This window comes from Ursus americanus, chromosome 24 (genome assembly GCF_024610735.1).
Source record: "Ursus americanus isolate L20-20 chromosome 24, mUrsAme1.1.p, whole genome shotgun sequence".
Classification (NCBI taxonomy): domain Eukaryota; kingdom Metazoa; phylum Chordata; class Mammalia; order Carnivora; family Ursidae; genus Ursus; species Ursus americanus.
The window spans coordinates 30,626,741-30,652,482 of record NC_142150.1 but is presented as its reverse complement, the minus strand read 5'-3'; the positions used below and the strand labels follow the sequence as shown (position 1 = coordinate 30,652,482).

Here is a 25,742-nt window from a genome sequence, read left to right as displayed (position 1 = left end):
TTCTAAGAAGGAAGCTTCTTTAAAACATGTATTCTGGGAATAGAAACTCAGCCCTGGATGACAGCAAAGGAAAGTCTATTTGCTGCTCCTCATCTGGCTTCAGGAATGTGGCAGAGACTGCTTATTTAGTTGGCGCTTTGTATTCTTTGGCCCCTGACTTTTAGAACTGCCCAGGATAAAGACTAATTCCCAGTTAGGTGTGGCTATGTGACTAAATTCTGGCCAGTGGAATATAAGTGGGAATGTCCTGTGCTATTTTCAAGATATGTCCTTATGGCGGGAGACATGCCTTTCTCCTTTCAGCTTCCTGCTGGTTGGAATGTAGACATGGTGGCTAGAGCTTGAACAGCTGTCTTGGACCTGAGATGAAAGCCACTTATTGAAGATGGCAGAGCAACAAGATGGAAGCCTGATCCCTGACTTCAAATGGCCACACCTTACCCTAGGCTGTGCATCTCTGGATTTCTTTTATATGACAGAGAAATAAATCTGTACCTTGCTTCCTTACTCTTTTTGTTTATGTGCAATAGCTCCTAATCATCAATAAAAAGGTTACAACTGCCTCTTTCCAAAAGCAGCAATACCTATTACACAGAAAATGTTTGGAAGCAACATGCATATCCAATAATGGGAAGCAAGGTCAGTATATCCTCTCAATGGAATATTGTGCAATTGATAAAAATAACAACTATTAAAGATTTAATAGGGAAATGATAAATGCAAAACAATAACACTGTTGTATCTCTGCTTAAACTTTAAAACATTATGTAGGATATTTCCAAGGACTGCATGGGAACATGAACAAATTAAAACTTTGTGATTTGGGGGGCTCCTGGGTGGCACAGCGGTTAAGCGTCTGCCTTTGGCTCAGGGCGTGATCCTGGCGTTGTGGGATCGAGCCCCACATCAGGCTCCTTCGCTATGAGCCTGCTTCTTCCTCTCCCACTCCCCCTGCCTGTGTTCCCTCTCTCACTGGCTGTCTCTATCTCTGTCAAATAAATAAATAATCTTAAAAATAAAATAAAATAAAATAAAACTTTGTGATTTGGAAGCAGAGTATTAAATTCTTTCTTTTTTTAAGACTTCTGTAAATATTGCTATAGCGCTTACTCATTTTTAAGTCCCTTAAAACATTAGTAGATGACAAAAGCAGTGTTTTGTCCTCATATTATGGATGCTGGTTTTATCCTGTATTATATATATGAATTGTCCCTTAAATATTGTTATGGACTTAAAGGAGGAGATTTTTAAAAAATTATAATAAATTGTAAATAAAGCTAATGTTGTAAGGATGTGGTCTTTTTATTTTTTAAGATTTTATTTATTTATTTGACAGAGAGAGAGAGCGTGAGCACAAGCAGGGGGAGCTGCAGAGGGAGAGGGAGAAGCAGGCTCCCAGCTGAGAGCTGAGCTGGGAGCCTGAGGCAGGAGGGAGGGCCTCTATCCCAGGACCCTGAGATCAGGACCTGAGCCAAAGGCAGGTGCTTAACAGATTGAGCCACCCAGGGTGCCCCAAGGATGTGGTCTTTCAGTTTGATTAGATTACATGCTCTTTAATGGCTGGGACTATCTTACTTATTTTTTATACCTCCACTGTTCAAGTCTCCTCCCTCCTCAGGAGGGGAATAGGGTAGACCCTATTATCACCACACCTGGTAATCCGTATTTGGAGTGATCTATGTGATTTATTGAACTGACCTAGGATGTAAGGATTAATCCACATTTGCGCTGAGCATATTAGTCTGTCTACTAAGAGACTTCAGAAAGAGCTATTGCTGTGAGGATGAAAATGTCATCTTTGTCAGGTTCTGACCCAAGGAGAATTTTGATCATTATGTAAGCACACCTGTGGTCCCAGTCCTTTGGAATAAAATTAAAAAGCATGTATTTTTTTTTCTTTTCCTGCCTTAAGTTCAGCCTACAAAACCCTGAATTTTCCCAGCTTCTCTTTGCTATGCTTTATGGGAGCTAAAGTGGAGCTTTAACAGCTATTACTCACTTTGTTTCTCAGTCTGGATTTTCTCTCATTGTCTCTGTCATATATATGTATATTTATATGTATATGTCATATATATGTATATGTATATATATTTATTTTCCTCACTGTCCGTGAGGAAACTAAGAGTCACACTTGCTCAGTTGGGATAGTGTTAGGAGTCCATACCGTAGTCGCGGAATTGCCAAGTGTTATTGTGCAATGAGTTGATCTTCAACACCCAAGAAAAACTCCAGTGCTCTCAACAACTTAGCTGGCAACCAACACAGAAAATGGCAGAAGCACCTACTTTACTCCACGGCTTATGATCTGGGTTTGTTTATTCATGCCTTGGACAGGAGTCGGACCTAGAGTTGGAGCTGAGCTGTTTTTCCGCGCTCGACTGCACTTCCTTGAACGATTGCTCGGGCGCTCTTCCTATGATGTCTGGGGCGTTCGTGTATTCGGTGATCTTTTGCGCCGTCTTCTTGCTTGATGTCTCCTGAGCGGCGGCGGCGCCGGGTCGAAGGCTGACTTATCCGCGAGGCCCCTCGCTCAGGCTGCTTTCTCCCGCTGGTCGGTAGAGCGGACCCTTTGCTTCCTTCCTGCCTCTTCCTGTCGGTGGCTGAGTCCCCCGCTGGGCTGCAGACGGAGCCCCCGCCCGCCTTGCAGGTAGGCCCGGGAGGAGCCTGGGAGGCCCGGCCCGGCATCCTTCCGCCGGCGGGTTGAGAAGACCTTGGCGCCGGCGGGTGGGCGGGCGGCTCGGCCGCCGAGACACGGCCGGAGGAGGAGCTACCCGGCTGCGTTCGGGGGCGCGGTCGAAGAGGCGGCGGGGAACTGAGGGAGAGGCCGGAAGGAGGGAGAGATGCTCGGGCTGCCTGCGCGGTTCGGTAGGGAGGGGATGTTGGGTCTAGAGCGGGTGTTGGCACCCCTAGTGTGGGGGGAATATCGCTTTCCAGGAACGGATAGAGCATTGCGCGTTTTGACCCTCCGTTTCTCCTCCCACTTCCCCACCCCCAAGGCTTTGGGTGTCATGACTCAATTACGCTGGGGACCCCCTCTGAGTCCGGCCTTTGAAGGGACCTTTGAGTAGGTGGAGGCAAGTGGAACATGGCCCCCTGGCTACTCTGAGCGAAGTGTCATGTTCTTGCTTTTTGAGGGTAGGGAAAGTGAGACTGAGTTCTGGTACTTGAGTTTTCCCCCATGTCCCCAACAGATCTTTAAATGCACCTTAAGTCGGGGTTTTGGGTGTGTGTGTGTGTGTGTGTGTGTGTGTGTGTGTGTGTGTTTGCCATTTACAAGTTCTTTTTTTATTTCTCTTTCTATTTACCTGTCACTTTATGCGCACAGTGACTTGTCGTTTGTGTTCCCTCCTACCTAGGAATACAGATTTTGTCACTGGTACTTCATAAGTAAAGAGACCATGCTGGTTTTGCTTGTCAAAGTCTGTATCATTTTCGTGAGAATAGCAATGACAATTCTGTTTCTTGATAGAAAATTTCTTTTGCTGTCCAGTTTGCTTTCTGGTTGATACTTATTTCTTCTCCTTCCCCTCAGCTTGTTCTCAGTGGAAATCTTCCAACTATGGTGTTTAAGTGGTTAATGTCCAACGGAGGATGGTCAAGATTTTGAAATCAGATATTTGTCTTGAGAATTTGCTTTCTAGGAAGAATCCAGAGGAAACCCAAGGAGTCCCTTTGGAACATTTTTATTATATTTGATTAGTGGTTTAGTTATGAATATACTTAACAGGTTGTGTGTAAGAATAATTCAAATATTGAGATATTTAAATAGAAAGTTAAAATTCCAGCAACTCTGTTGTGTTTTCCTTTTCTCTCCCAACTTGGAAACTTTGGGGACTAAGTGTTCTTACTCATTTTATTTTCATTGGATACAGTGTCACGATCCTAATTTGTGTAGCTTCTTTGTTGAAAAAAAAATGTATTCAGGCTAGAGGTCATTCTCTGTTGAATAAGTATTTCCATAGTATGTGAAATCAGTAGGATAGTGGTTTTAAGAGAAAACAGACTAAATTTCTAGTTCTTAGATGGAAACTATACAAATCTATTTTTTTTTAACAATTTTAGAATTCTCATGAGTTTTGGAAAAATTATCATTCCTCTAATTTTTTTTTTTGAGGTCAGTAATATTTAAATGTAGGGCCTTTGATCCTGAGTGATTTCCTAGTTATCAGGACCTCAGTACTTCCAGAAAGGGTTTAATGAAGAGCCACCAGACTGAAGAATCTACATTAGGAAGTTAGGGTAAGAATGTGTGGTCTCTGGAAAAGTTTTTACGGTAGAAGAGAAATTTATAACAGGAAAGAATTTAGAGAAGGAAGTGACATTATCTCCTGGGGATTGATTCTGCATAAAATTTGTAGTTAGTGTAGTGTTTCAGCAACTCCTAATTAATGCTAAATAATAGATGAAGTTTGCTATGAATGTCATAGAAAATGTTAGGAACATTTTGTTATGTTTCTGTAGGAAATAATTAGCAGAGGTTTAAGTTGGATTGAAGAAGACAGGAAATTTGGTTGTGGTGCTGGTGGTGGGGTTATAGGGATAAAGCTTCTAATCAGCTTCTACCCTGCTTTGTAATAGAAATTCACTCCACTGTTTACCTTTCTTGGTTACATCTTTTGCTGTTCTGTTGGTGTCAGATCAGGCTCTCTTTTGGATTTCCTTTCAGAAATTTATGGGTTCAGAATGTGACTTAATTGTTCTGTTTTCTCTTTTAGTGAGAAAGTTCTTGGGGTTTATTAAAGATGTGAACTTCTTTCAGTATCTTCTAGAACTTATCCTGGAAGGAGTTATGTCTGTCACTTGGAAAAGATTATATATCATTTGAAAACAATTGGTTATTTTTATTAACTGTAATAACTTCTTTTTATACTGTATAATTTTCAAAATATTTTTAACATGTTAGGAAACTTATGAAACTTTTATTTTTTTTTTAAAGTAAGCTCCACATCCAATATGGGGCTTGAATTCATGACCCTGAGATCAAGAATTGCATTCTCTACTGGCTGAACTAGCCAGGCGCCCCAAAACTTTTATTTTTTGATCATGCTCTTTTCTGTTCCTTATTAATACTGAATCTAAACATTTATGATCTTCAAGGGTCTTCATGAATGTTGACAACTTATCTCACTATTCCCGTTTATCCTGCCCTGAAAGGAAGTAGAAAAAAAGTTTTGTTGTTAGCACACTGAGGTCTCTTTTTAATTTTTTTATTTTTTAAACAATTTTTTAAAAGATTTTATTTATTTGTTAGAGAGAAAGAGAGAGCACAGCAGGGCAAGCTGCAGGCAGAGGGAGAATCAGGCTCCCTGCTGAGTAAGGAACCTGACGTGGGACTCGGTCATGACCTGAGCGGAAGGCAGATGATTAACCGACTGAGCCACCCAGTTGTCCATTTTTTAATTCTTTTAAATTTATTTTTAAAGGTTTATGTATTTATTTGAGAGAGCGAGCGAGCTCATGTGCTCATGATGGGCGGCGGGGAGGGACAGAGGGAGAGGGAAAGAATCTCAAGGAGACTCCCTGCTGAGTGTGGAGTCCCACCACATGGGGCTTGAACTCACAACCCTGAGACCATGACCTGAGCCAAAACCAAGAGTTGGAAGCTCAAACTGACTTAGTCATCCAGGCGCCCCATGTCTCTTTTTTTAAAAGATGTGTCTGAGCCTTGATAGAGTTATTTTGGAATGGGATGCAGATCTTTTTGCCCAGTGGTTTGGTTTACCCAAAAAAACCCAAAACAAAACACAAAACCCTTAAGTTCTTTTAATCATAGTCATTCTCGTTTCTTTCTCCAATTGTTTCTCATAAACCCCGAGAGAACTTTCTGTTTCTTGTCATAATTTCTGTTTGTACAGAAGTACTATGGTACAACCTGTCCTGTGGTTTGGGGGTAATTTATATTTTATATTTGCAAACCCCTTCTCCCCCCAAGTTAATTAGATCTATTGTCTCCCTTTTTGCAAAGCTAAAATTAGTTACTGATAGATGAAAATTTTGTGATCAGTTATTGTCGGAATGTATTATATGCCCAGTAGTATATGGCAGTCTGCCAAAGTGATGTGGTGAGAAGAAAACAGATTAAGGAATCAGGAGACCTGGGTTTAAATCCTAGGTTTATGAGCTTCCTTCGCTGAGAAATCCTTTACAAATTATTTAAGGAGGCCATAGGACAGGTTACTGCCCTTTATTGGGCATTTACTTTGTCATGTTCTTCACGTGTATTATCTCATTCAGTACTCACAACAGTCATTTAAGTTAGATACTATTTTCCCCAGTGGATACTGAACTCAGAGAGAGAAAATTATTTGACCAAGATCACACAGCAAGTACGTAGCAGAGCTGGGATTTAAATCCAAGGCTTTGAATACTTTTATGAATCTGTATTTAAAGAATGGAAAAGAGAATACTTCTATCATAATACTTCTGTTGAGAAAAAGTACATGAAACTGCTTTAAAAAGATAAAGCGCTTTTCAGATATTAACTGCTATGCTGTCTTCCAACAATGATGAGTAGATGTAATCTAGGTTCTTGAACACCTTGCTTCTTTCAAGGTAGCATTATGCCTGACAGTCATGGAGGATAGAGGTGACAAACATTAAACCAGCACGGGAGGAGCTTACTAATATGTAGGTGGAAAGGAGTGAGTGCCTGGAAGTGCTAGTGAAAGACAAGTTTTAGGTGCTGCATGTTTATGAGGTGAGCCTGAGAATATTTACCCCCTCTCTTCCAGTTAGTCTTACCTGTGCATCTGTAGGTTAGTATCTTTTCCATCTTGTTCTCTGTCTCTTCTTGGGGTTGACAATCTCTACTTATCCACCCAAACTTTTTCCTTTCTTCTTTGAGTACTGTTCTTGTACTGTGTTGTTTCCTAAGGTACAGTATATTCCTCACAGACCTTTTGAAACTATTTCTTGATTGTGACTCTTTCCTTCCTCCCTCCCTCCCACCGTCCCTTCCTTCCTTTCAAAGATTTTATTTATTTATTTGAGAGAGAGAGAGAGCACAAGCACGGGAAGTGGCAGATGGAGTAGCAGGTTCCCCACTGAGCAGGGAGCCCAACACGGGGCTCGATCCCAGGACCCTGGGATCACGACTTGTGCCAAAGGCAGACACTTAACCCACTGAGCCACTCAGGTGCCCTGATTGTGACTCTTTTTCAACCCTTACCTTTTCAGACTTTTGTTCATCTAGCACATATTTATTGAATGCTCATTAGATGCTGGAATACAAAGGTAGACGTGAGTGTTCTTGCTCTTACCAAGTTTATTCCAGGGGGGAGCAGAGTTGACAAGGTACCTGATAAATATTGAAACTCAGGCTGTGTTCTGAAAGAAACAAATAGGGGCTGACAGAGAGATGGAGTGAGGAGGGCACTGGGTGTTCACGGGGATTAGAGTCTTCAGTTATGGCATCCTTATTCCCCTTAAAAAGTTGCAATCACCACATATCATGATTCAGTAGGTTAAGGTTTTCTTGCTGCCATCACAATGGAAGTCTTCATTTAAGATTGCTACATGTAGTATTTGTTACTTCTTGTATGGTGACACTGGGTTTGGCATAATAAAGGATGACTGTGACTTAGAAATGTGCAGCCTGCTTGCCTAATGAGTTTAATTTTTTACTTCTAATGTGATCTGAGTTTAATTGGTTCTCATTTATTAATTTTTTCCAAAATAAATGTTCTTTGAAAGTTGAGTTCAATGAATTTGAACATTGGATACATGCGTTCAGGTTTATTTGTATCAGGGACTGAGCTGAAGTTCTTGGCCTTATATGAGGGAAAGACTTAGAAGGAATGTCCTGAAATTGAGAGAGGGAATATGTAGGCTACTGCTGAGTATGTGCAAACAATAATACAATGTACAATATAATATATACAATACAATAATACAATCTTGTTTGGTACCTTTTTTCCAAGATATTACAAGTATTTTCTAGGTTGTTGTTTGTTTTTTTTTTTTTTTACTATTGGAATTGTATTTCTATTCATAGAATCAAGTGAGGCAAATTGACCATTTCATGATTTCATCAATTGTTTATTTCTGCTTCCCAGGCTAGATTATATATTCATTCTTCTGTGAACCAAAATTACTTTGTCTTAGGTGTGTATGTTTATGATGTATTGAAACATTTGAAATTTTGCTGAGATGCACAGGATTAATATGCCTGCTTGATTTGTGGAGAGAATTGGAGTTGTTCAGTCTAGCTGACCAGTGAAAACAGGGTAGAAAAACATGTCTTCCCAGACTCTTGAATAACAGCCTAGTGGCACTGATTCTTGGAGTCAGGCAGTCTGAGTCCAAATCCCAGGGCCACTATTTACTAGCTCTGCAACTTGGGCAAGTTACTTAACCTCTCTGTGCCTTTCCTCATGTGTAGAATACCATACAGATGTGAGAATTGAATGAGTTAATATACTTAAAACATTTAGAACAGCAGATAGCGCTATATATGACAGCTGTTACCATTTTCAGTATTATTATTGTAGCACAATAAAGATTATATGTTCCCCAAAACAAAAACAAGCAATAGTGATGCTTAAATTGAAGTTTAGTGTCTTTAGAGAAAACTTGAATAGGGAATAAGAATTTAAAGCAGCATATTGTCCCTCCTTTCTCTCAACGTGCTTCAAATTAGAGGATGCATCTTTACTGGGAAAGAGAAACCTAGAAAGCAACCGTGTCTGAAAGAATTCCAAATAGAGAAATGGCAAAATTTTGAGGATTCTGTAATATGTGTGGTAAAACAGGCCAGAGCTATTTTAGGAACAGAGGAACATTTCTTTGCAAAACAGGTAGAAAAATTTTAGCATCTGAATTTTACCATCTATTTGAACTGTGATTGGTGCCTGAAGTATTTGGAAGAAGTTGACTTAAGGCACGGAAAAGAATGATATTTAGGGAAAAGTCAAAGCTACCACATCACCTTGGGTAAACTTCTGGAAGAGTGAACATATTTTATATATAGTGGTGAAAACTGGGAATCCAGTAGAGTTAGCTTTTTTATTGCTCTTGTCCCTATATGCCATTATAAATTGTGAGTGGCTTCAGTCTTTGCCTTAACTGTTTTTGTTTTCCTCTCTGAAGTCTCTGTAATATTCCTGCTCTGTCATTTTAAAAACCTATTTAGGGGCGCCTGGGTGGCTCAGTCGTTAAGTGTCTGCCTTCGGCTCAGGGTGTGATCTCGGGGTTCTGGGATCGAGCCCCACATCAGGCTTCTCCGCTGGGAGCCTGCTTCTTCCTCTCCCACTCCCCCTGCCTGTGTTCCCTCTCTCGCTGGCTCTCTCTCTGTCAAATAAATAAATAAAATCTTAAAAAAAAAACTATTTAATGATTATAGTGGAGTCTTGTTTTTTTCATTCATCTATTCAATAAATGTTTATTGAATGTCCACCACTGTGGTAAGTGTTGTAGCTGCCATAGTAAGAGCTGATCAGAACCGGTGCTTATTGAAGTGCTTTGTGCCAGGTACTGTACCAAATGCTTTGTGTCATTGATTCTTTTTATTCTTAAAACAGTTTTATGGTGTAGGTACTTTTATTGTCCCCATTTCATAGACATGGAGGTTGTGGCACAGAGAGGTTAAGCAGTTTGCCCAAGGTCTTTGAGCTAGTTAGTGGCAGCACCAGGATTGGAATCCAAGCAGTCTGGCACCGTAGTCTCTTGCTCTTAATCCCTAAATTATATTGATTCTAAACTACTTTAAACAATTCTAAACTCTCTAAACTACTACCACTATACTAAGACTAGAGTGATAAAAATAGCCATTGTCCATGCCTTTATAGAGATTGTAGTCCAAAGGGGAGAGAAACCATAAATAAAAAATACACCAATAAGTGTATAATTGCGAAGTGTATCAAGCCCTATGATGGAAAAGTAAAAAAGAAATTATAGTAGGGAGCCTGAATTGTGTTGGAGCTTTGGGGAGGGTTTCTCTGAAGGAGTGATATTTAAGCAGAGATTAGAAGGATGAAAGGGGGAAGGCAGAGGGAATAGCATGTATGAAAGCCTTAAGGTGGGAAGGAATGCGGCACATTTGAGAAACTGAATGATTGGTGTGGCTGGAATACAGTGAGCAATACAGTGAGCAGTGGTGGGGGAGGAGAGGGGCATAGGGTGAGGATAGAGACATGGGCAGGACTGTGTTAAGGATTTTGGATTTTCTTCCTAAGTATAACTGGAAGCCTTGGAAGATTTTAAGTATGAGTGTTGTGACCTAATATATGATTTTTAAAAATTGCTCTGGCAACATTATGGAAAATATTAGAAAGTTGTGGAAAAAATTTTGGAAATTGTGGAAAATTTGGAAGAGAAGTGGGTGAAGTATGATAGTACGATGTTTTATTGTGGTCCAGGCAAAAGATGATCATGGCTTGGATTAGGCTCTAGGCAGTGGAGATGGAAGGAAGTAGAGTAAATAGACATTATTATTATTATTTTTAAGATTCAGTAGATAATTTAGAATTAGGACAGGCAGACTTAATGATGGATTGGATATGTGGGAGGAAGGAAGAGTCTAGTATGATTACCAAGTTTCTGGCATGAGCCTCTGGGTAGATGAAGTTGCCATTTTTGAGATGGAAACATTTGAGAAGGAGCAGATTTTGACTAGAGTTGGGAAGTAGAATGAAGACCTCAACTTCAGTCATGCTGAATGTGAGCTGTCTGTTGAAAACATACAAGTGGAGACATCAAGCAAGGAGCCTTTGTGCGCTGCTGGAAGAGGCGCTGGCAGTAAATCTGGATGCTCTTGGTAGATAGGTGGTATTTACAGTCAAGGAAAATAGCCAAGATTACATAGAGGGAATGTATGTATAGACTAGCAGGAGGAGAGTGTTCCCGACCAAGCTCCAAGGAATTTGAGAGGAAATCTTAGGAACTGAGAGAGGAACGTGTTTCAAGAAGAAAGTGATTGCCTGTATTTTTTCGATTTAGCAACACAAAGATCATTCATGATCATAACAAGAGCAGTGTTGGAGGAATGTAGGGCCAGAAGCCACACTGAAGTGAATTTAAAAAATGGGAACCGAGGTGGGGGGGCACCTGGGTGGCTCAGTCTTTAAGCATCTGCCTTCGGCTCAGGGCGTGATCCCAGGGTCCTGGGATCGAGCCCTGCATCGGGCTCCCTGCTGTGCTGGGAGCCTGCTTCTTCCTCTCCCACTGCCCCTGCTTGTGTTCCCTCTCTCGCTGGCTGTTTCTCTCTCTGTCAAATAAATAAATAAAATCTTTAAAAAAAAAAAAAGTGGGAAGGGAGGAAGTAGATAGAGATGGTCTCTATATTTTGGTAATTAGCATGTCTGTCTCCCCATAAGAAGTAATACTTTAAGAAGTAATATGACGATAGGAACAATACCTTTTTATTTTCTCCTTGGCAGCCTAGCATTGGTATATTGCCAGGAGGTTGGATTAAAGGAGAAAGAGGTTAAGGAATGAGGATAACTGCAAAATGGCAAAAGTAAAGATTCTTTATAGATGGTCTTTATATGTGGCCTTGGAATTTAAGGGTGTACATCCTTTTTAACTTTGCTATCATTAGCTTCTCTGTTTTCACCTCCCTACCTAATGCGTCTTTGTATTTTGGTATTACTGGCTTTTAAATTTCATTCCTTACCTTTATTTTTTCTTGTTGCTTTCCTGTGGCCATTGTTGCTATAGCTGATGTGCTTTGTATTTATCTCTCTATTCATTCACTTGTTTATTGGCTCTTACTGCCATATAGAGTACTGTATAACTGTGACTCTAGACTTTATTTTGATTTCTATTTTGTTTTTCACTTACATATTCTTTGCTTAGAGCCTAATAGGCTATACTGAGATAATATTAAACATTTTTGCTACCAGTCTACCTGGAATTTTATACAATGACTTTGCTGGGAAGGGCTAAGCATTTTGTGGGTATTGTCCCCATTAGTTCTTCTAGCATTCTTTTTTTTTTTTTTTAAATTTATTGAGGTAAAATTCACATAACACAAAATTAACCGTGTTATTTTTTAAATTTATTTTTATTATTTTTTAAAGATTTTATTTATTTATTTTAGAGAGAGCACACTCACTGACTAAGCCAGCCAGGCGCCCCACCAAAATTAACCATTTTAAAGTGAACAATTCAGTGATGTTTAGTACATTCACAGTGTTGTGAAACCACCACCTCTATCTAGTTACAAAACATTTTGATTATTCCAAAGTAAAACCTCTGCCCAGTTTATGCAGTTATTTTTTCATTTCCCTCCTTCCACCAGCCCTGGAAACCAGCAATCTGCATTCTGTATCTATGGATTGATCTATTCTAGCTATCATATAAATGTAATCGTAGGGGTGCCTGGGTGGCTCAGTGGTTAAGCATCAGCCTTTGGCTCAGGTCATGATCCCAGGGTCCTGGGATCAAGTCCCGCATCGGGCTCCCTGCTTTGCAAGCCTGCTTCTCCCTCTCCCTCTGCCTGCTGCTCCCCCTGCTGTGCTCTCTCTCTGTCAAATAAAAAAACAAACTCTTAAAAAAAATGGAATCATAACAGTACGTAACCTTTTGTGTATGTATATACCAATAATCTGTCATTTATCAATTGATGAACATGTGGACTCTCCACCTTTTGGATGTCATGAATAGAGCTACTGTAAACATGTATGAGTACTTGTTTTTGGTCGTTTTGGGTATCTGCATAGAAGTGCAATTGCAGGGCTATCTGGTAATGTATTATTGTTGTCATTCTTCCAAGACCATAGGATCAAGCCAACATCTGCTGCTTCCACAGAGTGTGTGATTTGAGAGTTGTTGGCTGGGCTTAGATTAAGATTGAGAATCTCTTTCCTTTATGTTTAACTTTTTGAGGAACTGAATTCTCCTAACATACTGGTTTTATTATTTGCATTTTACTGATGGGGTAATTGAGGTACAGCATCTGCATGGTCTTAACTTCCTATCTTCAGAGCAAGTCGGTGATGGAGCTGGGAATTTAAGACTCTTAATCATGTTCTTTGTCTAGCATGACCCATTTAAAGCCATGTTGCATTTACATGAAGCTTTTTAAAATGGGCTTCCTATATTTTATAATCTCTTGAAGGGATATTGTTCAGGTGGTATTAAGCAGATGTTCTTTTTCCATAGAAGACAAGAGGGAATATGTTTTAATTGCAGCAGAAGGGATATAGATTACAGATTAGAAAGAACTTCCTGACAAGATACTGGAATATTACCAAGGAAGGTTGTGAAATATCTTCTTCAAAGACTTAGTAACTGTCTTTCTAGGATGATTTAGGTGTGGGCTTGCTAAGAAATGAGGGAGATGAGAAAGATGACTTGCTGAGGTTCCTGGTAACCCCAGGACATAGTTGTTTGATGGTTAATCAAAACAGTATCTTTGGCATTGTACTGAGTGTATTTTCATTTTCTTTATGAAGAAATAATCAATAGAGAGTAGGTAAATTGCTCAAGGTCTCCTGGTAAAATGGAAGATTAGCATTCTGAATCTTCTTGGCTCCGGGTTGAATGCTCAAGGTTGTGTTCTTTATCATGAACGAGTCTTTTCATGGCTGTGTGATGTATTATTGTTGTGATTCTTCCTAAACCATAGGGATCAAAGCCAACATCTGCAGCTTCCATAGAGTGTGTGATCTGAGAGTTGTTGGCTGGGTTTAGATTAGGACTGAGAATCTTTTCCTGTAAAAATTTGTTTGGTCTCCTGTTGTACATGTAGAAATGGGAACACATTATCAATAACAGACTAAGGTAATAGATTCTTAATAACTATTTAGGAAGGGCCGGGTTAAAATTGCTTAGGTGAAGGTGCATATCACATACGTGTATTTTTGTTGTGTAGTGCTTGGAGAAAAAGAAGCCCAGAAGATGGGCAAATGAACATTAGATTCTGTTGTAGAACATAAACATAAAAATAACTTATTAAATGCGGCTTTAAGTTGCCAGTTTAAATGCTCAGCTCAGGGGTCCTTGGGTGGCTCAGTCAGTTGGGCATCTGCCTTCAGCTGGGGTTATGATCCCGGGGTCCTGGGATCGAGCCCCATATCGGGCTCCCTGCTCAGTGGGGAGCCTGCTTCTCTCTCTCCCTCTGCCCCTCCCTGCCCCTCTTGTGCTCTCTCTCAAATAAAAAAACAAAATTAAGAAAAACAAATAAATGCTCAGCTCAGGAAATGCCAAAGTTAAGGTACTGAGAACATTAATACATTCACCTGACACTCAGAGTTTACATTAGAGTACCTCATAAGGGATCTCTTGTCTATTATCAAAATCATGTTTTGAGGTCCATGGGTCATTGACTGACTGGGAAGCTAACCTGGGACGGGGTATTACCTTGGTAGGTAGGTTTAACGGATTTATTATTTTCATTTTAGTTGAGCTATAAGAACATTTACTTGTTCACTTCTCTGCTACCAAAAATAGCATTAGATATATTTATTGAGCTTTCTTGAATTGGCAACAACTATTACCTCTGTAGGATAAAAGAGAGGGGAGCCAACTTTTGAATACTTACCATGTACTGGGAATTTTGTATTTGTTCCTCCTTGTAATATTCATAACAAACCTATAAAGTGGGTGGTGATATCTCTATTGTAAAGGACAGGAAAAAGTGAAACTTTTTCTTGCCAAAGGTTATACACATGGTGAATGGCAAAGCGGAGATGGAGAGTTAGAGTTTTCTGTTTTAAATTAGTATTTTTCTTTTTTTATACTATCACTGCTTTTTAAAATTTGATTAATTTTTTTTAAAGTAGGCTTGGGCGCCTGATGGCTCTGTCAGTTGAGCGTCTGACTCTTGGTTTTGGCTCAGGTCATGATCTACCAGTCATGATCAGGCTCCACGCTCAGCCGGGAGTCTGCTTGAAGATTCTCTCCTTCTGCCCCTCCCCCTGCTTGCTCATGCACACCTGCCCACCCCATAAATAAATCTTTAATTAAAAAAAAAAAAAAGTAGGCTCCTTGCCCAACGTGGAACTTGAACTCACGACCCTGAGACCAAGAGTCGCATGTTCTATCAACTGAGTCACCAGGTGCCCCAAGTTAGTGTTTTTCAAACTGTGTTCTTTGGAGGTGCCTAAGGGGTGCCTGTGAGAGTCAGGAAGAGCTTTGGTTCTCCCACTGTGTTTAAACCAGAGTAGCTTAACTTCGATCTCTTAAATTTTAGTGTTTTCACGTAAGATTGCATTTGGAAAACGGGTATCTGCTTCTTTTTTTTTTTTTTTTTTAAAGATTTTATTTATTTATTTGACAGAGATAGAGACAGCCAGTGAGAGAGGGAACACAGCAGGGGGAGTGGGAGAGGAGGAAGCAGGCTCATAGCAGAGGAGCCTGATGTGGGGCTCGATCCCGCAACGCCGGGATCACGCCCTGAGCCGAAGGCAGACGCTTTAACCGCTGTGCCACCCAGGCGCCCCCGGGTATCTGCTTCTTAAAGAAAAGAAAGAAAACCTGGAAGACCACTGAGGAATCATGAAAGAAAATTAGTGAAAATAACCTGAAGATTGAAAAGATGGCTAAATTACATAGCTGCCAGTTAGGAAATTATGTCAAAATTTGAAGTGACTTGATGTCCCTGCCACATGCGCAGTGCAGTTATTCTGTCCTTGGGGAGTGTGGGATAGTGGGGAAAAGAGTGTGCACTCTAGAGTTGGAATTCTGGCTCAGCCCCTGGGGTAGCTGTGGGGTTCGGGATGCTTCTATAAACCTGGTGTGCACAAATATACAGTGGGGTGATAACACCTATCTTTCAAGAGTGGTTCTAAGGATCAGAAATAACATGCAAGGAAGCTAATGTGAGAGATTATCATTTGCTTTTGGATGGATAGCTGGATTCTTCAAACCCATAGCACTTTGTACTTCCTTGTGGGTAGTTCCTGCCACATTTTCAGTACGGAGGCTATATAGTTAAAGATACTGTGGTTGTAGACTCCTCACTAGACTGAAAGCTCTTCGAGGTTGGAGACCTATTCTGGTTTTTGTTTTGTTTTATTTAACCTCTCTGTCCCTGTCACCTATAATAGGGCTAGGCATATTGTATAGTTTCCCCAAAATATGCTAAATGGAAAAAAAAAAAGTTGGCTCAGAGTCAGCAGACATATGTGGAAAATGGCATCTGCCTAAATACACGTGTTGAATTTATTGACTCGCTTCTGTTGGTGTGTGATAATGTAGAAGAACCTGATAAAGTGGGAAAAGCAGTAGTTTTATAGCTTTGAACACCAATTTTATCATGTACTCACTGTTTAATCATGGGCAAGCAGTTTCACATTGAGCCAGGTTTTTGTCTGTAAAATGGGAGAGGAATAGAAGGGGGCTTTACTGATGGATTATATAAAACATTAGCATTCAGTAATAGTGGTAGTAGTTATTACAAAAATGGATGTCTTAAAAAATTATCAACAATACATTTTGCATTTCTCCTTGAAGGAGGAATATGTTTTCAGGAAGTTTGTTTGCTGTGTCTTGAGTATGTGGGAGAATTATCCCCTCTAGCAATTTTCTGCTGAAAAGAAATCTTTTAGCATTTCTTCCTCTCTGGGCCTACGGGATCTTCCATGGAGGAGGCATAGAGGGGGTTGCATTTGTGCAGTCTCTTTAGAATGCTACTTCTATATTGTACTCTCTTGTTCACTCTCACTAAATGTGGCTGACTCAGCTACTCTACATTAGCATGGTAAACATTTGTCAGATTTGTCCCGGTCAGAAAATATTCCATATCTGCCATTCTGCTTGGTGCTTAGAGATTTTTTTTTAAGCTCTCTCTGATACAGTGATAATAGGGGCAGTCGGTAGGTTGCAGGGTAATATGTAGTATACATAATCCCATTTTTTTTTAAGATTTTATTAATTTATTTGACAGAGAGAGATAGCCAGTGAGAGAGGGAACACAAGCAGGGGGAGTGGGAGAGGAAGATGCAAGCTCCCAGCGGAGAAGCCTGATGGCGCGGCTCGATCCCAGAACACCAGGAACATGCCCTGAGCCGAAGGCAAACGCTTAACGACTGCGCCACCCAGGCGCCCCTTAATCCCATTTTGATACAGAAAAAAAAAACAAACAAACCCTGCCAGTTGCCTATATGTTTATATAAGCAGTGAGTTTGCATAGTTAATCTCAGGAGGGTGGGAATGGGAGGGATCGGGAGGGAGATTGTGACCAGACTATCATTTTACCTGTTAAAAGGAGCACGTTACCTTTTTAATTTTTTAATTAACTTATTTATTTTTAGATTTTATTTATTATTTATTTGACAGAGCCATTGCATGAGAGAGCATGAGCAGGGGGGAGGGGCAGAGGAAGAGGGAGAAGCAGACTCTCTGCTGAGTGGGAAGCCCGATTTGGGACTCCATCTCAGGACCCTGGGATCATGACCTGAGCCGAAGGCAGACGCTTAACCGACTGAGCCCCCCCCTTTTAAACTTTTTAATTTGACATAATCGTAGATATACAGGCCATTATAAGAAATAATAGTGAGTGAGAGAGAGAGAGAAAGAGCATCATGTGTACCCTTTACCCAGCTTCCCCCAATGGTAACATCTTACGAAACCATAATACACTGTCACAACTGGGATATTGCCATTGATACAGTCAAGATACTGAACATGTCCATCACTACAAGGATCTCACCTGATGCCCTTTTATAGCCATGCCCACCCCCCAGATCACATGCGGTACACTTAGCTCATTTACCTTGATTTCTGGTACTTTGCTCTAGAATCAAAACAATAACAATAATACTGTAGTTTTCCTTGTGTCTTTTATCTAATGATCTTCTCTCGCTATTATTTCTTACAACTGCATGTAGATCTCCAGTTATTTCAAAATAAAAAGTTTAATTTAAAATTATAAATATTAATTAACACAACACTCTCGGAGGCAAGTAATGGTTAGGTCTGGTGAAGTTAGTTCCTTTTATGGATAGGTAGGTTGAGGCACGGATGTCCTGGAATTTGCCTAAGGGTATAGCATGAGTCACTGTGTTCTGACTCAGATTCACTTGAATTTATTCATTTTCTCTCTCTTCTGAATCAACTGTTTATAATTATGATCTTCTAGATGTGAGGACACGAAAAGGAATTTTTTCTGTATCTGAGGTTTAATGCCTGTTCTATAGAAGCAGTGTGTATTGTGGCTAGAGCATGGACTTTGGCATCTGATCTAATTTTGAATCTTTCCTCCATGTGGGCAAATCATTTAACCTCTCTAAGCCTCAGTTTTGTGATTTGTGAATGGGGATAATGATAGCACCTATCTTCATAGTGTCATTGTGAGAAATAAACGAGATAAAGTATGGAAAAGTGGGTAGCACTGCCAGGTGTGTAGCAAATGTTCAATGAATGTTACATAAAAGTATTGCTTTAAATGTATGCTATATTCTGCCACTTGTGTTTATCAGCTGGCAATAATTCAATAAATATTGGGATTTTTCTGCCACATACTTACAAGGCTTTAAGATCACTGTTTACTTTTGGGATGTCTGCCTTCGGCTCAGGTCGTAATCCCAGGATCCTGGGATCAAGCCCAATGTTGGGCTCCCTCCTTAGCGGGTTGTCTGCCCCCTCTCTCTGTCCTTTCCCCCGACTGTGTGCTCATTCTCACTCTCAAATAAATCAATAAAATCTTTTTTTTTTTTAAAGACCACTGTTTACTTTTGGGGTAAGGATACTTTCAAATTTAGTCATATATAATTACTTAAAAATAGGAAGTAATGTTGGATTATATTTATTACAATATTAATTTATATGAAAGTATTTGAAAATTTTTCCTGACTTATTCATATTTTCTCAGATTCATTCATAGAAAAATGGAAAGTGATTCTCAGCTATTGATTTCCTCCCTTAAATCTGCCCCCCAAAAAAGTTACTTTCCATATTTTTCTCCTAGTATATGAGTACTTGAAAGTATCCTCAATTTTTTTTTTATTTTTTAACTTTTTTTTTTTTTAAGATTTTATTTACTTATTTGACAGAGATAGAGGCAGCCAGCGAGAGAGGGAACACAAGCAGGGGGAGTGGGAGAGGAAGAAGCAGGCTCATAGCGGAGGAGCCTGATGTGGGGCTCGATCCCATAACGCCGGGATCACGCCCTGAGCTGAAGGCAGACGCTTAACCGCTGTGCCACCCAGGCGCCCCTCCTCAATTTTTTTTTAAAGATTAATTTATTTGAGAGAGAGAGAGAGAAGAAGTGCAGGGTGGGTGGGGAGGGACAAAGGGAAAGGGAGAGAGAATCCTCAAGCAGGCTCCTCACTGAGGGTGGGGCTTGATCCCAGGACCCTGAGATCATGACCTGAGCTGAAATCAGGAGCCAGTTGCCCAACCGCCCAACCAACTGAGCCACCCAGGTACCCTGAAAGTATCTTCAATTTTTAATTACAGAATCACATAAGCTTCTTGAGGGCAGGAATGTTCTTGTTCAGTATAGCATCCTCAGTGCCTAGAATAGTGCTGAGTACATAGTAGATGTTCAATAAATGTTTCTTGGCTATCATTACTTTTCTGTCCTTCTCCTCCCCTTAAGTGTTTTTTATTCAGAAAGTTGGGGAAATGGAATCCAGGTTCTACTCAAAGCTTAAAATGGCTAGGTTCTTAAATCCAGTGACTTATTTTGATTGGCTGAGAAATGTGATTGGCAAGATGGACGAGCAGCCGGACCTTTTAGCATAACAGCTCTACATTTAATAATTTGACTTCTTCTTTTCCTGAAGCCTTGAGGGAAATTTTTTCTTTCCCTATTCTAGTCAGCCAAGAACCTGACCTGGGCTGACTCTAACATTGGAGAACACTGAACACAGTATCTGCTGAGCCAGGGACTGGGAGTCAAGCTCTGTTCTGATACTATCTGAAGGAAAGCCTGAATTCAAATCCCGCTTTGGCTACCGACTCATTTTGCAAACCTAGATGCATTTCTTAACCTCTTCCAGGTTTTGTTTTTCTTAAATAATCTCATCTCAATAATCTCAGTAATCTCATCTGTTTTGGGCTTGTGAGGATTCTTGGGTTAATGTTCTCACAGCATTTTACAGTACTGTTGCTGTGGCTCCAGGGGTTTCCAGGAATACTGGGAGCAGTGTGTTACTCCTGGGAGGAGAGTTACAGTGTTCTTTTTCCCAAAGACTGTGCAGAAAACAGAAAGATGCCATCCTTCGTGATTTGAAATCGGCTCTACTTCAGCCTCCTGGTGTTGGTGGATGAAAGGTATGTTTTTGCCAAAGTCATTAGGCCTGTTTGCCTGGGGCAGCTGGGGTCAATTCCCAGTTCTAGGGTTAAGCTGTTTTTGCCTCTGTGAAATTTCTTCCATCAAAAGCTACTTTTTTTTTCTTTGCTTACTAATGGAAGATCTCTTGCCATTTTTGTGCATTTAAGGGTAGCCTTCTTGGCTTTTTGATTCTGTTGATAGCTTGGGACTTAAAAATTGAGCTTCAGTTTCTTCTTGGTTCTGTGGTTTCTTCTTTGCTCTTCCTTGTGTTTCCAGGGGTTCTCGTGTTCTCAGTGCACGTCTTCCCCGGAATAGTTTGCAAATAAAACTTCATTTCTTTTTTTATTATCTTTCTGAGGTAAGTGGCAATAAGAAAGATTATCAGTCTCAAATTTGGGACCTATGGCTTTCTGTTTCCAGGAGTGATCACACTTTGTGTTCGAGTACAAACTGCTGTGTTCCAGACATTAGGTTACATTGTTGTGAGTTACTTGAGGAAGCCCCAGTAAGCAAACTCTGTAGCAGAAAATCTAGTGTTTTTTCCTCCTCTTTATTGTAATAACGGTAATTAGAATTTAGTTTTGTGTCTTCAAAGCATTTCGTAAAGCTTGTTAGCCTATTCGTGAAAAATCCTGTAGAGGTATGTCCTTTTCTGAGTTATATGAAAAACATTGGGGGTGCTGGTGGATATGAGAACAAAAAAGAGGTCATATTGCTTGCTTATCTCTTGATAAACTTGGGCTGACCACCTTTGTACCAGGTACTCACTTCATTATTACCTCTTAGCCTGACTTTCTAGATGGAGACAATTGTATTTTGGAGTATTTGTAATTCTGAACATAAATGTTGTGCATATCTGCAGTAGGAATGCAGGTTCTAATTATTAGCATTTTATTTCTGGGCTTTTGGCTTTTTATAAAGGGTCTGTGTATAATTTTGATTGTATTGGTTTTGATTCTCTCAGGTTATTTGCTTCCAGTTTGTGAGGTGATTAATCAGAAGCACTCTCTGATTCTGCTTCGTGGCTCCTGTGATTTCCTTTGCACTGTCTCAGAACTGTGGGTGCCAGACTTCTTTGTGCATACTCCCATTTTTTGTGTACTGCCCTTATTGTTGGTTCTTAACTTGGCTTTTACTTCCAAAAGTAGTAAGTCTGCCTTGAATTTTTTGTAACCATTTCTTCTACTATATTCCAAGGACATGATTCCTTTAAGGTACAAAAAGGGTGCTATTACTTTCAGTTTGTACATGGAGAAAAATGAAATTCAGCACCAGTGTGATTTGTAAAAGATTATGTAACAACTCAGTGGTAAAAATCAGTCATTGAAACTTCTTACCTCTTCATCTTATCTTTACCCATTAAATCATATCGCTTTTATATCTGGCACTTTGAAACCTGAAAGATATAGTATCTCATACTCCCATCCCTGCTCTCAGAATATCCATTGCTTTTGTACTTTGTTCTAAATATGCTGTCTTTCAAATATGAAGCTGCCAGGCCTGGAACTGACACATCATCCCTTCAGCCGCATTCTGTGGTCAAAATAAGTCACCAGGTCAGCCCGTATTCATGGGGTGAGAAATATGTTCTCTTAGTGGGTGGGGCCGTACGGGAGGAAGGTAGGAAGGAATTGATGGCAATTGTCTCCGGAGAGAATCTAGCACAGGATGGTAAACTAACTTGGAACTAACTCTGGCAGTGTAGGGAGGTCACTAGCACTGGCACCTGGATGAGAAAGGGTTGACATGAGACTATACGTGTAAGAGTCCCCTTCTTTTCTGAGATGTATTTATGTTGTAGTCCGTGTTTGACAAAAGAGTATGTACAGGTTTGACAGTATGCAGGATCACATCTTCTGCTGATTAAATTTTTCAAGATCTGTGTTCTCTCCTAGCAGCCAGACAGAAGTCAATGTACTGTGGCGTCTTATCTCTATTTCTTATTGAGAAGTAATTTTTCTTACTCCAATGGAGTTGGTAGTTTTGTAGGGTAAATACATAGTAGCTGAATTTTGTGATATACTCTCATATGGTACTTTATCAAATTCAATTATTTTTGGTCAAAGGGTTTATAGTCCTTTTTTCTCTCAAAAACTATGCATTGCTGTAAAGGAAGGAGTGAGAATTTTTTCATTTTTCCTAACTGTCATTCTTTCATTTCTTCTCCTTTGAGGAAATGAACATTACAAATATAAAGCAAGTGGATTTCCAGTTGATATTGTAAGACAGTGAAACATTTATTGAGGGCCTAATACATGTGAGGCTAGTAGATGACACAGAAGAGAGACCGAATAGGAGGTTGTATCTCAGGCACTATGGAGTTTTCTGTAGTAATTAAGTATCCAGATTCTGGAGCCAAACTGCCTGGGTTTGAATCCTGAATGCGCTACTGATTGTGTGACTTGTTCCCTAGGGACCTCATGAACCCTGTTGGAGGGGCCGTGAGGATTATAAATTAGTTACTTAATTTAAAGTGCTATGAACAGTGCCTGGGACGTGAAAAGCATTATGAAAGTGTTATATATTATTATTTTAAACATTACCTTGTGGCTTTTAAAAAATTTTTTTAAAGATGTCAATACTCAGATCTTTTATGTGAAATAGTTTGGAGACTGCTGCAGTGGATAGTTCCATTTTGCCTAGAAGAATTTGTATTTAATTTATCTGATGGTTTACAGGACTTCACGGCCTAAAATTTTTTATTTTTCTGACTGTTACTTTAATTTTAATCCTTCATTACAGAATGAAATTATTCTAGTACAAGCATTTGATTTCTAGAATAGGGAGTACTTTTCATTTGGTCAATCTTTTAATCCTCACGGCAACCCTATTATATATATACCATCAGTGGTCACATTTTATAGATGAGGAAACTGAAATGTATGGAGGTTAGGTAACTCTTCCAAGAAACCAAGAAACCTTCTTTTACCAAGAAAATGACAGAGCTGGGATTCATTCGGCCAGTCTGATTTCAGGGCCCATATACCACTATACTATGTTATCTCTTATCTAGAAATTAATGGATAGAAAAGTATTTCTCTACCTAGATTTAACCACAGTTATCACTTTGGCATATTCTGGGATATCTTTTAGAAGTCCATACACAGCACATACACAATTCAGGTAATAGTTGATATTTTCCTGCTTCCAGGTGTGTTTGCCTTCAGAATGTGTTCCCTGTGTCTACCTGTTCTAGATTTGTGTTGCTTTGCCCCAAATTCTTTGCCCACCTCTAATCTCAGTCTTGTCTAGGAGTCAGGCAAGAGCTACATGGAGGCAGGTCTGGTCACTCACTGTGGTGCTCACATTTTGGACTTAGCTCTTATATAGTATTATTTGAAGTGTCTTAAAATGTTTTGTAAAAAGTCCTATTAATGAAAATAAAGCTGCCAATTGTAGAAAACTGTGTGTATTTCCACCCACATGGAGTTTCTAAAGAGTACTGGGCTACTTTTAGGCCTCTAATTAAAGGCTTGACATTCTGTCGCTAATTTTCCAGTTGTTGAGAGAGCTTTACTTATGCAAGTAATCCTACTAGATTTAGTATTTAAAGAACTATTTTTTTCTTTTAAAGAGTTAACCTTGGTATGAATCCTCTATGTTATGGAATATATGTTAGTATTACATAATTGCTCTGACTCTTAGACTTCCTGCATGGTTAATGCAGTGGAGAGAGATGCAGTTACTCAAAGAAATGAGGTGATTGTACTCCGTTTTAACAGTCCCTTCCAGATCTGATAGTTTTCTGAGTCACACCCCTGGAATGCTACTGGAAGGGAAGATTTGGGATCAGAATTATTAGCCAGGTTGCAGATACAGTTCTGAGTTGTTGGTTCTGTTTTGTATTTTTTTTTTTTAAATATTTTTTAAATTTATTTGTCAAAGAGAGAGAGAGAGAGAAAACAAGCAGGAGAGCAGCAGGCAGAAGGAGAAGTAGGCTCCTCGCTGAGCGAGGAGCCCGATGTGGGACTCGATCCCAGGACCCTGGGATCACGACCTGAGTTGAAGGCAGACTTTTTTTTTTTTTAATGATTTTTTATTATATTATGTTAGTCACCATACAGTACATCCCCGGTTTCCGATGTAAAGTTCGATGATTCATTAGTTGCGTATAACACGCAGTGCACCATGCAAAACATGCCCTCCTTACTACCCATCACCGGTCTATCCCATCCCCCCATCCCCCCCCCCCCAGGTCCTCAGTTTGTTTCTCATAGTCCATAGTCTCTATGTTTCATTCCCCCGAAGGCGGACTTTTAACCACCCAGGTGTCCCTCTTCGTTCTGCTTTTTAATTCACTTTACTTGAGAGGTAGCTCAGATCTCATTTTATTATTATTATTATTTAGAGAGGGAGAGAAAGAGAGAGAGGGAGGGAGAAAGAGGGGGGAGAGGCAGAGGGGGAGAGAGAGAGAGGAAGAGAGAATCTTAAGCAGGCTCCACAGCCAGCGCAGAGCCCAATTCAGGGCTCGATCTCACAACCAGTGAGATCATGACCTGAGCCTGAATCAAGAGTCGGATGCTTAACTGACTGAGCCACCCAGGTGCCCCTCATTTAATTATTTTTGCCACAGAGATATACTTTATTTTCCTGAGTACTTTTTACTTTGTTGTCCGGTAATAGCCTTTGAAATGTTTCTTAGAAAAATCTGCTACTCTTGGGAATTGTTAGCATCTTGTGTCTCTGGGGTTTTAGTTGGCTGTATTGTTTGGTGAGGGAGACCATAGTGAACCCCAAAGAGGATTCAGTACTAATGACAACAGTAACAGCTATGATGTTGACACTCTACCACTCTTTCCCTATTGGAGCTTCACAGCATCCTGATAAATAGATACTGCTGTTCCTGTTTTACAAAGAGGGAAACTAAGTCTCAAAGAAGTTAATAACTTGCCTGAAGTCCTCCAGGGAGAAGGTAGAGTAAAAAGGTCCTAGCATTAGAGGATCAAATTGCTAGGGGAAGCTGTAAATCTAACTTTTAGTTCCCACTGGGTTGTGGCATACTCCATAGGTGATTTTTATTAGTAGCTGTTAAATACACTTATGTCCTAGAATGAAGAAGAGAAAGACTTTAAAGGTGGTTTATCTTCCCATCTTTTTATCAGTCATGTTGGGGGCGTGGAACGTGTGGAAAGGGGCATTTGTTTTATGTACACATCTCAGTTGTGTCCTTCCGGTTCTCCTTGCATAAGGCTTTTGGTGACCGAGAATTGATTCTGGGGACTGTGTAATGGCATCACGAAGACTATTCTTGGCACCCTTTGTCTCAGTCTGCTTTAAGGGACAGATTGGGAAACTTGTTTCTTCCTCCTTTTTAAAAAGAGGAATGAAAAACACACTTGACTGGCACTTCCTCCTCAGCAACGGGCCTGTCTGACTTCAGTCTGATTTAGCTCCTTTTGTTCCTTATAGAGAACAAAGTAAAATCTCTTCTCAGGTAGCTGTGAGGAGTGTAAGTCCCTTATCCTTTCAAAGAAACAGAGCAAATATTTTTCTTCAGACAAAAGAGAGACTGTGCGATTGTTTTAGGCCCCTTTGACTTCCTGGTATCAGTCCAGTTTTCTCATTTGAACTTTTAGTGTGT

The 25,742-nt window shown here is 40.0% G+C and overlaps 1 protein-coding gene across 11 annotated transcripts in view; it reads left to right on the top strand.

Annotated features, from left to right (window-relative positions):
* Positions 1-2,303: 2,303 nt before the first annotated feature.
* The window catches only part of AMBRA1 (autophagy and beclin 1 regulator 1), a 164,477-nt gene continuing 141,038 nt past the window's right edge, over positions 2,304-25,742 (top strand). For 10 of the 11 annotated variants that reach the window (XM_045808699.2, XM_045808697.2, XM_045808695.2 and 7 more), the window contains exon 1: positions 2,304-2,647. The gene's annotated coding sequence lies outside the window, so the exon portion shown is untranslated. Of the gene's footprint in view, positions 2,648-2,748; positions 2,866-25,742 lie in introns of those variants that run through there. The other variant, XM_087854784.1, reaches the window with a different exon arrangement.